Source organism: Podarcis liolepis (genome assembly GCF_965112155.1).
Source record: "Podarcis liolepis genome assembly, chromosome: 1".
Classification (NCBI taxonomy): domain Eukaryota; kingdom Metazoa; phylum Chordata; class Lepidosauria; order Squamata; family Lacertidae; genus Podarcis; species Podarcis liolepis.
The window spans coordinates 102,072,629-102,088,078 of NC_139554.1; the positions used below are offsets into that span (position 1 = coordinate 102,072,629).

The following is a 15,450-nucleotide window of genomic DNA, read 5'->3' on the forward strand; positions in this document are numbered from 1 at the left end:
CGCAAGACGCTGTGTATATGCATGCTTTGATATGCGAGTTAGTAGGTCTATAGGTTGGATAAGTGTATCTGCTGCTAAGTTATGGCCTCATTCTTGAATGATTTACACATGTTGTGAAAATGTCATTGTAACTAGCTCCTCTTCTCATACCCATGATATTGCTTGGAATCTAAGAATCACTGGGTGATACCTAGGGTTAGTCATATACAGAGAGGACCTATGGAAAATCCGTGAATAGCACTAACTTCAGTGGGTCTCCTTAGTTGGATATTGCCCATTAGATTTAGTTGCATAATTTTAGAATAAAATTAGGAAAGTTTATATTCAGGACTCTCTTTTTTCTTCCTTGAAATGTTGTTGCAAGCAGCCAGTGTTGGTGGGAAGGTAACTCAAGGCCATGAAGGAGAGCAGGGTATGACAGTTCGATCACCTGAACCCTTGAGAATAATTGGTAAAAGGATTGATAACTGCAGTAAATTGAGATTTTGCACCAGGTATCAAGTTCTGTATGTGGGAGATCTGAGGGGGGGAAATCAGCCCACATCATAATTCTTTGAGGAAGAAAGTAACCCTTCTCAGTTAGTTTATAACATATTGATTTCACTATAAGGGTTGCAATTGCAGTCTAGAATGCTTCATCTTCACGATACTGCATTTTCTCTCTTCTCTTCCCCCAACCCCAATGTCCCATTTTTTCATACCCTGAAAATGCTCATCAACAATGAGGGTTTTTTGCGCCCTTAATTTCCCCCCTAAATATTGTGGATTTCTGTGAGGATTTATTTTATTTTATTTTATTTTATTTTATTTTATTTTATTTTATTTTATTTATTTTATTTTATTGTACTACTGCAAACCTTAGTGTTCCCCTACATATAATGAAAGCTCCCTGCTTTCAAGTGACTTGTTTTTATTGCAATTCTATCTTTATTTGTCAGCTGAGTTTGCTGTTAGATGAAGTAAAAACAAGTTATTATCCAAATCATTAAAATCTTGATTTGTCTGGACACTGTGGTGGGATGGATAAAAATGAATAAAGTGAAACTAAATCCAGGTAAAACAGAGGCCTTTGGCTGTCCAGGATACAGGCCAGTTGCCTATTTTGGGTGGAGTTGAACTGTGATTCGAAATGAACAGATGCATAGTCTGGGAGGACTCCTTGATCCATCATTGTTACTGGAAGCTCAAGTAGCCTTGGTGACCAGGAGCGTTTTCAGCCACCTTTGGCCATTCCTTGACAGTGGTAACCTCACAATTGGAATATCCCAATGTAATCTTATGTGGGGGCCGCCCTTTATATTTGGTTTGGAAGTGGCAGCTACTGCAGAATGTCCTTAATTGCCTTCCATCTGCATAAAACACTTGTGCTTAAATAATGATGCTTGGTTGCCAGTAGGCTACTGGGCCAGATTTAAGATTTCTTATTGGTATTTCAATCCTTAAATCACTTGGGACATGGATTTATGAGGGATCCTTGCTCCCTGCATATCTGCCCATTGATAGCAGTCATCTGTGGGGTCCTCCTTATGGTGCTTATTCCAGGGAGGCTCAGACTAGGTCCTTCCATGCAGTGGCATCTGCCCTGTGGAAAACACTAGCCATTGAAATTAGGCAGGCTCTTATATTTGTCTGGGACACCATGGTAAGTCAGAATTTGCTCCTCCCCAGTCTTTTTTATTTCCATGCTGACCTAAACCAAAATTTAGCTTTTAGTGTGTCATCTGAACCTGGGCTTATGATAGCTGCTTGCCAACCATGAAGCAAAATGGTTATGAGTTCCTCCTCTCTAGAAGTCTGCACATTTGCATGATCCCAGTAAGGCATAGTTTGGTTTACCATTTACCAGGCCACTGTATTCATTTTGTAGGGTGCCAAAAATAAAATTTCCAGAAGAATAAATTAACTCACAGGCAGCATTTGATGGTTTTTTTCACAACTGTTTTATCTGTTTTACTTGTTTTTGTTTTATTGTATACTTCTATGGTATTATGGTGATGATTAGTGTTTATCAATAATAGTTATTACGATAATAGAAAAATGTTTCTCAAAATATTTGCCATAAACAGTCTACATCTCCCCATAAGATTTTAAATTATTTTAAGTAATTGAATAGACTTGTATCTCAGGTTCTTTCTTTCTTTCTTTCTTTCTGTTCAAATAGATGAATGTGTGTTTTTCTCCAGTATTTCCATTAGCAGGTAGAAAGAGGAGGTAACTTTTCACCACTTGCCTTCTATATGCTTTTTAATTATTTGAAATGTTTTGCTCAAGGGAATACTCTCTTCATATGAGATACTGAAGTGGGTATTTGAACAGATGCAAATTGGTTGACTAGCTCTTCATTAAGCAGTTAACTCTCATGAGAGATCTCTCCATAGTTCATTGGATTGGAGCTAGATAGTAAGAAAAATTATTCTGTTGTAGAAGTGTAATCCTTACAAAATGTATATTGCTCTTAAAAGAATAAATCTGAATGTAGTATGTCAACACTTAAAGGGAATCATTACCTCAGCTCAATAAATTGAACTTCTCAAGAGTTGTAAACATAAAGTCTACAGTATTCTGGGAAGTCATCCTGATATAATGTAGATCATGGCTGTTAACAATACACCAATAATGGTTTGTCCAATTGCTGGCAGTTGAGTGAAACACTCCTCTTCCAAAATGGTAGCATGCACTTAAGAAATACCTTTTACAAGATAATGTTCACACGACCTTTTCCTAACATATATGTAAACAACTATTGCAAATTAATCTGATAAATGTTTTTAGTTTTTCCTTTGAAATTACCATTCACCTATACTTACAGAAAGTATGGGTATAAATCAGCCACCCTTAAAAGTTAAAATGTTAAGAGCAGGGTTGTTAGTCTATAGCTCATTAATTCAGAATTCTATCTCTTCCAAGAAGCTGGCAGTTTTGTGCGATGACACAAATGTGTTAAATGAAATAATCTCTAGACGGTTGTTCCTTGAGGCATTTGTAGCTTTCCCCTTCGTGAAGCAGTTTCATCTTAAAGAGTGTGAAGTGTTATACTACTGTAACAAATTTTTCTAGTCGCAGTACTATTCACTCTTTTGCATAACATAATAATTACTCCTGTTATTTAGGGTAAAAATAACCTTTTTTTGTAAGATATTGTAACACATCTTAGTAATAGGAAGAGATTCTGTGTTGCAATATAAAAAGTACTTTGACTTCTGTTAAAGTCTTCACTTGCGATACCTGTCGGCATTCTGAAAGAGTCATGGCTTCAACTAGTGCTGGCCAATATCTTTACAAATGACTTGAAAGAGAAAATGGATATACTCTACAAACTGATGTATGACCCATTTGGGAACAAAATATGTCTATAGAGAATGACCCATATAACTTAAAATAGAGGTCAGCAATCTTTTTGGGTAGATCCATCTCTTCCCTCACTTTCTTTGCTCACCTCTCAGTTTCCCCTTCCGTACTGTCCACATGAAATTGGGCCAAGGCTTGCAGCTTCCTCACTCCTGACTTAAATGCATTTAAGCCAAACCAGTTAGACTGAAAAATCAGCAAGAAACAATGGAAAGCAGTATGCATGGGAAAGAACTACCGTATTTTTCGCTCTATAAGACGCACCAGACCACAAGACGAACCTAGTTTTTGGAGGAGGAAAACAAGAAAAAAAATACTCTGAATCTCAGAAGCCAGAACAGCAAGAGGGATCACTGCACAGTGAAAGCAGCAATCCCTCTTGCTGTTCTGGCTTCTGAGATAGCTGCGCAGCCTGCATTCGCTCCATAAGACGCACACACATTTCCCCTTACTTTTTAGGAGGGAAAAGTGAGTCTTATAGAGCAAAAAATACGGTAAATGCAAATTATAACACGAAAGAAATTGGGCTCCACATAAAGATTTCAGGATTTCAAGAATATCAGGCTGATCACAAATCAACAGCAGCAGCACAATCTTGTCCATTTTAATGAACATCTTTCAGCTTGTATACCTGGAGATCTGACATAAACCACGTATATGCTAGACCCATATGCATCAGGATTAAAACTGCTGGAACAGGTCTATCTAGTTGGTTTTCGGAATAAGTTACCCTCCATGAGAAAAAGAGTAGTTCCTGCAATTCGGAGAGAGGTTGCTGTGATGCTCCCTTTAAAACATTGGTTTTCAACTGATGGGTTGGCATCTACTAGTGGGGCTGCAGACTGATCCAAGTTGGTTCTCAGCAAGAGCACCGCCGTTATGCAAATATATGATAAAAGGTTCACAACTGAGTCTCCAAATGCATGTTTGGGTTAGCACTTCCGGAGGCGGCGCGCTCAGCAATGGCGGTCCTCTTCAGCTGCTGAAGAGGGGCTCCGCGGAAAAGGGTCGTGCGCTGCGGCACAGCGACGACCCATCCAGATAAACCACGGGTAGAGTGAGCTCGTGGCCGTGGGGTTCGGCGGGCACCAGAAGCGACCTCGGATACGCAGAAGAGACCCCGTAAGGGGTATCGGAACGTGGAGGGGGTAGCGGTGCTGTGAATCCATCGCTCTTTCCGCGGAAGCGAAGCCGCGCGGCTGCTGCTGACTAGCGCTGACCTTTCTTCCTTCAACAATTGGATCGAAACAACTTACTCGTGAGTAAGAAATTTAAAGCTTTAAACCAGAACTAAATTGGTGAAATTCGGCTGAAAGCGGGAGACGTTAAAAAGGAAGTCAGTCTTCCGGCTCTGCCTAAAGTATCAAGCAAAGACTCTTTTAAAACGGAAGCATTGAAAGGAGTTCAAAAGAAATTGGAATTTACTTGGCAAACTTGATTTAGACTGCTTTGACTTTAAAAGAAGTTATAACAGCTTCGTATCTGGACTAAAACTGTGGTCTCTCCTCTTCCCTTTCTGTGGATTACAAAGTTTCGAAACCCGGCTCCCGACCTGCCTGGATATAAGTTGTATCGGACTGCGGTAACTGTATACAAATTACAAAACTAGATCGGGCTATTTTGTATCTGGAAAAGAAAAGGGAACTGTTGCATGCACCTTTGCTAAGAACTATTTTTCTCTGCAGTTAAAATTGAATGCAAGATCCCCCTGTTTTGGATGCTATTTGATCCTTATTTTTTCTCTTTCTCCTCCTTTGTGGGAATTTAATGGCGGAATCTTTCTACTCCTCTCCTCCAAGTTTGCTTTTGGGAGCTCCCTCTACTGGATTATAGAACTAATAGTCTCAGAACTGCCGATTTCCCTTGCTCTTTGTTTTTTTTTCTGGATGTTTACTCTCTCAGGACTGTTTCCCATGGGATTTACAGTTTGACCTTGAATCCGGGACAGCTGTGGAATGAGTGGCGCATCAAAAACAAGGGCTGGAAGGAAAGCAAAACATTCCGAACTTGTGCAAACAACTCTGCCTGGACAGTTACGCAGATCGTCTGTCCCAATTGTGACAGGTCTGCAAGAAGGACAATTTACACAACCATCTTTTGGGGAGATGGCTGCTGGAGGGATAGATCCTGTCTCTAAAGAAATATTGGATCAACTGGCAGCATTGAATAAGAAAGCTGACGAACAGGCAGCTAGACTTGATGAACAATCTGTTAAATTTGACCAGGTGACAGCTTCCATTAATAAATTGACAGACCAGGTTACTAAAAACACACAGGCAATAAGTGGTATTGAAAAAGTCACAACAGAAAACCGGAAATTAGTTGAAGAAGTTAATACTAAAGCAGAGGAAAATAAAAAGAGGATAGAGGAATTAAGAGGGGAGGGGAGGCCACTCAGTAGACAGGTAACGGAACAGCAAGCGTACCTGTCCCTGGCAGAATTGAAAAATAGGGAAAATAATCTTAGATTGAGAAATATCCCAGAATCTGAGAAGGAGGACTTGATTGGCTTTTTGACAACAGAAATCTCCAAATTTTGGGGATTGACAGAAGAAAAGGACTTTAAAATAGTCACCGCTTTCAGACTAGGAAGAGTGGTTAAGAAGGATAAATCAAGAGATTGCTGGATCATTTTGAGATCTAAGCAAGAAAAAGACAACATACTCGGCCTACATTTCAAAAATCCATTGGTGATTCAGGGGAAGACGGCAGAAATCTTCAGAGATATACCAAAACAGCTTCTGGATTTAAGAATTACATATAAGGATTTAGCAAGCCTACTGAGAAACAACAAAATCCCTTATAGGTGGGAATTCCCTCAAGGACTATCTTTTACCCTGAAAGAGAGGAAGATAAGAATCAGAACAGCAGAGGAGCAAGAAAAGTTTCTAAACGACCACGGGGAGGATCTTCGGAAAGGAGTAGCAGGACCCTGGCCACCTCCTTCGTTTGGCTTCAATCCGGTTCCACCTCCAGGTGAAGAAGATAAAAAAGAGCCCCCTGCTGACAAATAAATTGACCCAGGATGTCTCTGCAGCTTCTTAGTTGGAATATTAATGGTGCAAATTCTCCTGAAAGGAGGAAGAAGATTTTTCATATATTAAGAAAAGAACAATTGGATGTTATCTGCCTTCAAGAAACACATGTGACCAGGCTCCACAGGAGAGTATTAATTAACAAGAGATTAGGCCAAGAGTTTATTTCATCAGACAAGGTGAAAAAAAGAGGAGTAGTGATCTATGCAAAGGAGAGCCTGTCACCAAAATTGGTTTTTAAAGATGAACAAGGAAGAATTTTGGCGATCGAAATACAATCACAAGGAGAAAAATTTCTGATAGTTGGAATATATGCACCAAATGATGGGAAGTCGGAATTTTTCAAGAGGCTGCATGAGACAATGCTGGACTATATTGACTATACAAATATCATTTTGATGGGAGACATGAACGGGGTAGTCTCTACCCATATGGATAAGTCACAAAACCAAAATCTGAACAAGGATGGCAGACTGCCAAAGACTTTTTTTGAACTCACAGACAACATGGACTTGATAGACATCTGGAGAACAAAGAACCCTCTAGGCATGGAGGGAACCTTCTTTTCTGAGGCCCACCTATCATGGACAAGAATAGACCAAATTTGGATATCAAGAGGACTGGCACCCAAGACAAAAAAGGCTGAGATCTGCCCTAAAACCTGCTCCGACCATAATGCTTTAAAAATGGACTTGAGACTTACACCAGCTGGATCCTTCAGATGGAGAATGAATGACCATCTGCTCAGAGATCAGGAGATTGTGAAGAAGGCCCAAAAAACGTTGAAGGACTATTTTGAAATAAACTTGAACACCTCAGTGGAAAAGAAAACAGTCTGGGACGCGAGCAAAGCCGTCATGAGAGGGTTTCTGATACAACAGAACACTATTAAGAAGAAACTCTGGAATGGTAAAAAGGACAAGATTTTGGATAAAATAAGAGATGGAGAAAAAAGACTGAGACTAAACCCAAAATCAAAAGAAGTCTTAAGAGAAATAAAATTTTACCAAGTACAATATACAAAATTGATAAATCAAGAAATTGAATGGAAAATTAAACAGATGAAGCAAAGATCATTTGAATCGGCAAATAAATGTGGGAAGCTGCTGGCATGGCAGCTGAAGAAGAGGCAAAAATTGAACTTTGTTACCAATCTGGAGGTTGAAGGAGAATGTATTCAGAAACCAGAAGAAATCAGAAAGTGTTTCCAGAGATATTTCAAAAAGCTATATACTCAAGGACCACAAGCAGAGATGGAAATAAATAACTTTTTAAAGAGCTATGGCCTGCAAAAGTTAACACAAGACACACGAACAGCCCTGAACTGTAGAATAACACAACAGGAAATTGAAAGAGCCATTCAGAACATGCAGATAGGCAAATCCCCAGGCCCAGACGGGCTTACCTCCAAATACTATAAGACACTGATGGATTATTTGATACAGCCATTAATGGAGGTCTGCAACCAGATTATGGAAGGGAAGGGGGCACCAGAATCGTGGAAAGAAGCATTCATCACCCTGATACCAAAATTGGAATCTGAAAAGACCCAACTTAAAAATTATCGCCCCATTTCACTCTTAAACGTGGATTATAAAATTTTTGCTGACATTTTAGCAAATAGACTGAAAAAAGTTTTGAATGAAGTAATTCATAAGGACCAAGCAGGCTTTCTCCCTGGTAGGCATTTGTCTGACAACACCAGGAACATTATAGATGTTTTGGAGTTACTACAGACAAATATGAATACGAAAGCAGTTTTGATCTTTATAGATGCGGAGAAGGCCTTTGATAATATATCTTGGAAATTTATGAAGAAAAACCTGGAAGGGATGGGAGTGGGAGGGGCGTTCCAAAACGGTATTGAAGCAATCTATTCAGAACAGAAGGCCAAATTGATAGTAAACAGCGTGGTGACAGAGGAGTTCAAAATTGAAAAAGGGACACGACAGGGGTGTCCCTTATCACCCTTGTTATTTATCTCTGTCCTGGAGGTGTTGCTGAACTTGATTAGGAGGGATCAGCTGGTGGAAGGAATACAGGTCGGAGAAAAGCAATACAAACTTAAGGCTTTTGCAGACGATTTGGTTTTGACATTACAGGAGCCAGAAACCAGTACAAAAAGAGCTCTAGAATTAATTTCTGAGTTTGGTCGGGTGGCGGGATTCAAGTTGAACAAACAAAAAACTAAGGTTTTAGCAAAAAACCTGACATCGTCAGAAATAGATGGGTTTCAGAAGGAAACAGAATTAAATGTGGTTACAAAAGTGAAATACCTGGGGGTTAACTTGACTGGGAGAAATCTGAATTTGTTTAAGGATAATTATGAAAAATGCTGGTCAGAAATTAAAAAGGATTTGGAAGTTTGGTCAAGATTGAAACTTACCTTGTCAGGAAGAATTGCTGCAGTTAAAATGAATGTTTTGCCAAGAATGCTGTTTTTGTTTCAAACCCTTCAGATTGTGGACAGGGTGGAATGTTTTGGAAAGTGGCAGAGAGACATTACGAAGTTTGTCTGGCAGGGCAAAAAGCCCCGAATAAAATTTAAGATTTTAACAGATGCAAAAGAAAGAGGGGGGTTTGCCCTGCCGGATTTAAGACTGTATTATGAAGCTGCGTCTCTCTGCTGGATGAAAGATTGGTTCCTGTTAGAAAACACTGATGTCCTAGATCTGGAAGGGTTTAGTAATGCTTTTGGGTGGCACGCATATCTTTGGTATGACAAGGCAAAGTCCCATAAACTGTTTAAAAACCATATTGTCAGGAAAGCTCTACTTATTGTCTGGACTAAATACAAGGACTTATTTGAAAGTAAGACCCCGAGGTGGTTATCACCGGTTGAGGCTAAGGCTATAAAACTACGTAACATGGAGAGTGGCTGGTTGAAATATTGCGAGATAATTGAAAGAGATGGTGATAACTGGAGGTTGCAGAGTTTTGAAAAATTGAAAGGAAAGGTGCGAGACTGGTTTCACTATGCCCAAATCTTAGAGACTTTTAAAAAAGATAAAAGAATTGGTTTCCAGGTGGAAAAATCAAAATTAGAAACAGAATTACTTGAACCTAAGACGAAAGTGCTTTCAAGAATGTATAATCTGCTGCTTAAGTGGAATACCCAAGATGAGATAGTCAAATCAGCAATGATAAAATGGGCACAGGACATAGGGTACAACATTATGTCTGAAGACTGGGAAAGGTTGTGGACCACCAGTATGAAATTTACGGCATGTAGTGCCTTAAAGGAAAACATTATGAAAATGGTATACAGGTGGTACATGACCCCAGTCAAACTTGCAAAGATATATCATCTGTCTGACAATAAATGTTGGAAATGTAAGGAGGTTGAAGGAACTTTCTTTCACCTCTGGTGGACATGCCCGAGGGTGAAGGCTTTTTGGGAAATGATTTATAACGAATTGAAAAAGGTGTTGAAATACACCTTTCACAAGAAACCAGAGGCCTTCCTCCTGGGCATTGTGGGCCAGAGAGTGCCAAAGAAAGATAGAACTTTCTTTTTATATGCAACCACAGCAGCAAGAATCCTTATAGCTAAATACTGGAAGGCACAGGAGTTACCCACGCTGGAAGAATGGCATTCGCAGCTGATTGACTACATGGAACTGGCTGAAATGACGGGCAGAATTCGAGATCTGGGAGAAGAGGCAGTGGAAGAGGACTGGAAAAAATTTAAGGACTATTTACAAAAACACTATAAGTTATATGAATGTTGACAACTTGCTAAGTACTTTGGAAAAATATGCCTCAGTATTGAAATTGGTAAATGAGAGAATTTAAGTTTAAGATTTAGAAATGTATAAATTATGGATAATATAACTAAATGAAAACACAAAAACAACTGAAATAAGGTATTAATTTGCTGTTTATTTTATTGTAAAGAAAGCAGGGGATGGGGGATGTGGGGAAGTCTGGTTGATTATGAAAATTGATTTGGAAAAGTGAATCTTTTTTCTCTCTTTTTTTTCTTCTTTCTTTTTTCTTTTTATAATTCTTTTTCTTTTCTGTAAAAACTGCTTTTGTAGTGTCAATGATGTTGTATTTTTACCCTGGAAAAAAGCAAATAAAAAAACTATTATAAAAAAAAAAAACAAATGCATGTTTGGGTTAATAGTGGGTAGTGTGTTGAAGATACTTGCTTTCAAGAAACTAAATCTAGACCCAGGGAGTGATAAACAGTTATTGTCAAATCTGAATTCTTCTTTACTTAGATGGGCAAAGGTGTTTGAAAACGTTTCAAACAGTTGCTGCTTTACACAGAGATAGTAAGACAATAACTTAGCATTAATTTAGGGAAGCTTTTAATGTTTAATAAGTTACTGTATTTTAGCGTTCTGTTGGAAGCCGCCCAAAGTGGCTGGGGAAACCCAGCCAGATGGGCGGGGTATAAGTAATAAATAATAAAAATAATAATTAATTGAAAATTAATTAATTAATAGAAAAGGATTAATGCTCATAAATGTTTGTCCAGGATGTTTTATGCTGTAACCAGCTTCATTTGGAAATGTTTGTCTTTCAGGTTATCATGAATAAAGTATTTTGGATATATTTAACAATTGCCGAAGATGATCCTCTTTACAGACAAGGCTTTTGAAATCTGGAATTTTATACAGTAAAGGTAAGGGAAAGTTAACATTAAAATGAAGTAACCAGAGTACTTTGATCTCTTGTTAATATTATAAGTGGAGCTAAAAGAGCATACACCTCCTGAAGTAAGTGTCAGTTACCTATCTATCTACCTACCTATTTTATTACATTTATATATGCCCTTTTTCTCCAAGGAGTTCAAAATGCCGTACATGGTTTTCTCCCTCCTCTTTTAACCCCCACAACAACAACAACAACCCTGTAAGGTAGGCAAGGCTGAGAGGCAGTGACTGGCCCAGGGACACCTAGTGAGCTTCATGGCCAAGTGGGGATTTGAACCCTGGTCTCCCAGGTCCTAGCCAGGCACACTTCACCACTATGCTTCACTGGCTCTCTACAACTAAACAATCTGAATAATTTTATTTTACAGTGGTGCTTCCTTAACGTTCATATAAATGTTGTCTTGATTGCCTTATTGTATAGATGTTCTGGTTTGCAGTGTGTGGAAAACCATTCTGTTGGTAGAGACAGGGCTTACAAATACACTTATTTTTTTAAAAAATATTTGCTTTTCTATTATATCTCATCGTCAACACATACTATGTTACTATCATGCCTAAAGTAATAAGAAAGAAATAGTATAGATATAAGACATGAACAAATGATGATGATGATGATGATAATGATAATGATAATAATAACAACAACAACAACAACAGGTCTGTATTCCTCCAAATTATTTAAATCTTATATATCTTAACTTTTACTTCCCTTCCACTTTTTCCATGATTTCCTATCTACTGTCCTTGACTTCATTAAGAAGATTTAATTGCTGGTATTCATGGATGGCATTATGATGCCAAGTTCAGGGCTTGAAGGAAGCTACTTCTATTCCACTTGCAGGTTGTGAGTGGAATGAAGATGGGATTAAACACTCTCCTAAATTGTGTGTCAGCAGGCTATATGTGCCAGCATCTTGGGAAAATATGTAACTCATGATTTAAATTAGTATTTCTAGCTCAGTGTGTTCTTTCTGTACAATCATCTATTGAACAAACATATTTTAGATCAAGCTAGACCAGAAATCCAACTTTTTGGATTTGAGTTGTAAGAAGCAGTATTGTGTAAAGCATGTTTTCTTCTCGTAACTTTAAATAGGAATGCACTCTGCATGGGACTGCTCCTAAAGACCGTTTGGAGATGCATTCTGCACTAGTGTCAGAGTTTTGATGGGTTTAATGACTCAAGGGCATATGGCATTGGTTCTTAAAAGATTTGTGCTGCCTGCCTGTGTGGTGCTGAGACCAATTCAGGCTTTTAGTTTTGATATATAAAGCCCAGAATAACTTAGGGCTTAGTTATCTGAAGGAATGCCTCTCCCTGTATTGTCTTGTCTGTGCTTGAAGTTGGCTGGGGACACCCTTCTTGCCATTCTATTGTGTAATTCATTTAGCGGGTCTGTGATTCACCAGAGAGCCTTCTCAGCAATGGTGCCCTGCCTATGGAATACCTACTTCCCTAATGCCACTGACATTTCAACACCAAGTGTAAACCACCGTCTTCCTCTGGGCCTTTTGAATATTTTCAGAAATAGGCCTACTCTGTACAATGGTAGTATGGGGACCGGTCAATTTGGGGGTATTACTAATTGTATATTTTGCTCAATTCTTTATTCTATTTGTTTTAAGCATTAAAATTCACCCTGGGGTCACTTATGATGATGGTCAGAATATAAATTTTATAAGTAAAGAAATAAATTTTTAAATGACAAAAATGGCAAATACATATGAGAATGGAGCTAGATCCTGGTGTTTTTAGCCCATTGTTGAAAGGGTAAGAGGAGTGAAGAAGAAAACAATTGTGAGGAAAGGCAAAAAGTTTTTCGTCAACTCCCCATCTCTACCCTGATTTTGTCTCAATCAATATAATAGTTAGAAATGGAAGAGGATAAAGATGGTAATGGTTCAGCTTAAGGGAATATTCTGGCAATTTTTTCAGAGATAATTTTCCAGTGGAAGAAAGGCGGAGTTTTGGTTCTCAATCCCATGATCCTGTAAGAAATGAAGAAATTATTTAAGATCAAACTGGGGGAGAGAAGTAGTAATTTGGCAGGTTGCTGTTAAGTAAAGATGTAAGGAATAAGTGGGGAGCCAGTTTGGCTGTAAAATAAATGATTTTTATGCCTGGAGTCCAAAGGTACATAATTTTTTTCGCAGTCATTCAAGATAACATAGAAATCCACAAAATGTCTGTACGTATTTTTTCACTTGTGCTGAAACCATTGTTTTCGTACAGAGGGATACACCAATTTCCTACACAATTGCATGCTCTCACAAACCTCCATAACTCGAATTCTTGTTGAACAAAATATCTTTGAACATAGATGTCTATTTATCGAAAGCACAACAATGTGATTTCATTAATTTCATTTGACTATTTATTTGTCCAGCTGCTACTATCCTATTGCTTTCTTCATCCATCTGTTTTGGTGATGTTGAGTTGTTCTTTTTTCCCTAAACTGAAATAATTGTACAAACTTCTTCCTTGGCACTGCCATCCTCTCTGAAGTGTATATTTTAAGCTGGCCCACTTATTGTGCACCACAACTTTTTCTTGAGCTTTGGGCATTTTAGCAGAACAAATGTACAAAACCTTGATGTGCATCAAGTTATTGACGACCTCTTTAGGGAATGCTTTATCATTTGGGGAACAAATCTATCTTGTTAAGAACCTTTTAAACCATATAAGTATTGTGATGAAGTATATTTGATCTATTATTCTGATTTTAAACTTTTATTTTTGGTGGATAGTGTTTGAATAATATGTGTTTAAAAAAAGTTACTGATGTCAAGGGCCTTGGTTTTGCCCAGTATTACTTCAGTAAGCAAAAGAAATCAATAAGTAGTTTGGCAGCAAAGTTAAGTCCTAATGGGCTATTCTCATTCACTTGGAAATAAATATTATTTGCAGTCTAATTTCATTGCACCAAGAATATTGCTTAATTTTCAGTTTCAGACTTCATCTTTATGAAAATAAAAAAAAAATATATTAATGCAGCTTTTGTAGTTTTATAAATGTCCGGCTGAATTTTTTCAAAAGTGCTGACTAGCCGGTTCCTCGGTGTAATAAACATTTGTTGAAGAATGAAATACCTTGAACAGAACTCTCTTGTCCAAAGGGAGACATTTCCCCATATCTATTGATATGTTAAGCAAGGTACACTGGAATATAGGGAATGAGGTGTTCAAATAATAAAGTTTACAACTGAAAAATTCAAGGCTTTAAAAGGAGAATAGAAGTATATTCAATTTAAAGGCATAAGACTTGCTGAGTGAGACTCCAATGCCTATCTAGTCCAGCATTCTGTTTCCCAAAATGTCTAACAAGATGTCTGTGGAGAAGCCTCAAAGCAGGACATGAGGGGCATGTTGTTCCCCAGCAACTGGCATTCAGAAATGTGCCGCCAACGTGTAGCCATCATGGCCAGTAATCGTTGATGAATTTGTCTAATACCTTCTTAAATCCAATTAAGCTGGTGGCCATCACCAAATTGCATGTAAATGAATTCCAGTGCAGGAATACAAATGATTCTTTAAAAAATAAAAATAGAAGGGTAGTTCAGGTTGTCATTTCATAGGCAGAATCCGAGTCAGTTATTCAAGACTCATTCTTGTTCTACTTATTTCCATCTGTTTTAGTTAGGCCCAAATGAGAAATATCCATTGGTCAGACCACAGGAATAAAAGGGCAACACTTTAGAGCTGGATTTATGCCCATCTGGCTGGCAAAAGCCAGCCAGGACAGCACAGATTTAGGAGACTGCTCTGGAGCAATTTCCATCAGAAAGGTCACAGAAGTGACTGTTTCTCTTTGGTTGGAATCTTCCCTGTAGAATTCCACAGGTTCTCTGATTGATCTTTTCCTTTTCAATAAGTACACGAGGTCACCAGGTGAAGATTGGCAGAAGTTTGGGATTTGATGACCAACACCCTACAATGCTTGTCCAGATACTCATCTCAACAAGCATCAAAGCCAATGTTTCAGTAGTGGCCAAGTGTGCCCTTCAGAAGTACCATCTTAAAGCACTGAAATTTCGTCTCAGGAAAAAATAACTTGCTTTTGTAAGTGATACCCAGTCATACAGGCACTTGCTGAGGAAGGATTTTGGAAGAATAAAAGCGCTGTAGGTTTACTTTCCTATCATGGTACTTTAAACACGATTTAGATGTTATAAGAAGCTGAGCACAACATGGAGCTCTAGAGGTGCAGTTAACTAATCAAATGCCTGGCAAGCATAGTGGCAACAAATGTTAGGTACTCTATTCAGATGTGTGAGCAGTTGTTGGAGAACCCTAAATCACAAAATTACAGGACTGTTTATATAATACTATCCAAGCTGCTATATTGTGATTTATAAACTAAGTCTTGGAATGCTCTTCTTACGAAGGGAAATGTGACTGATTTT

At 38.3% G+C, this 15,450-nt stretch overlaps 1 protein-coding gene across 7 annotated transcripts in view; it reads left to right on the forward strand.

The window, feature by feature from the left end:
• MBD5 (methyl-CpG binding domain protein 5) overlaps positions 1-15,450 on the forward strand; it is a 112,443-nt gene that overhangs the window by 32,375 nt on the left and 64,618 nt on the right. For all 7 annotated transcript variants that reach the window (XM_083493099.1, XM_083493098.1, XM_083493103.1 and 4 more), the window contains exon 2: positions 10,918-11,016. The gene's annotated coding sequence lies outside the window, so the exon portion shown is untranslated. The remainder of the gene's footprint in view (positions 1-10,917; positions 11,017-15,450) is intronic.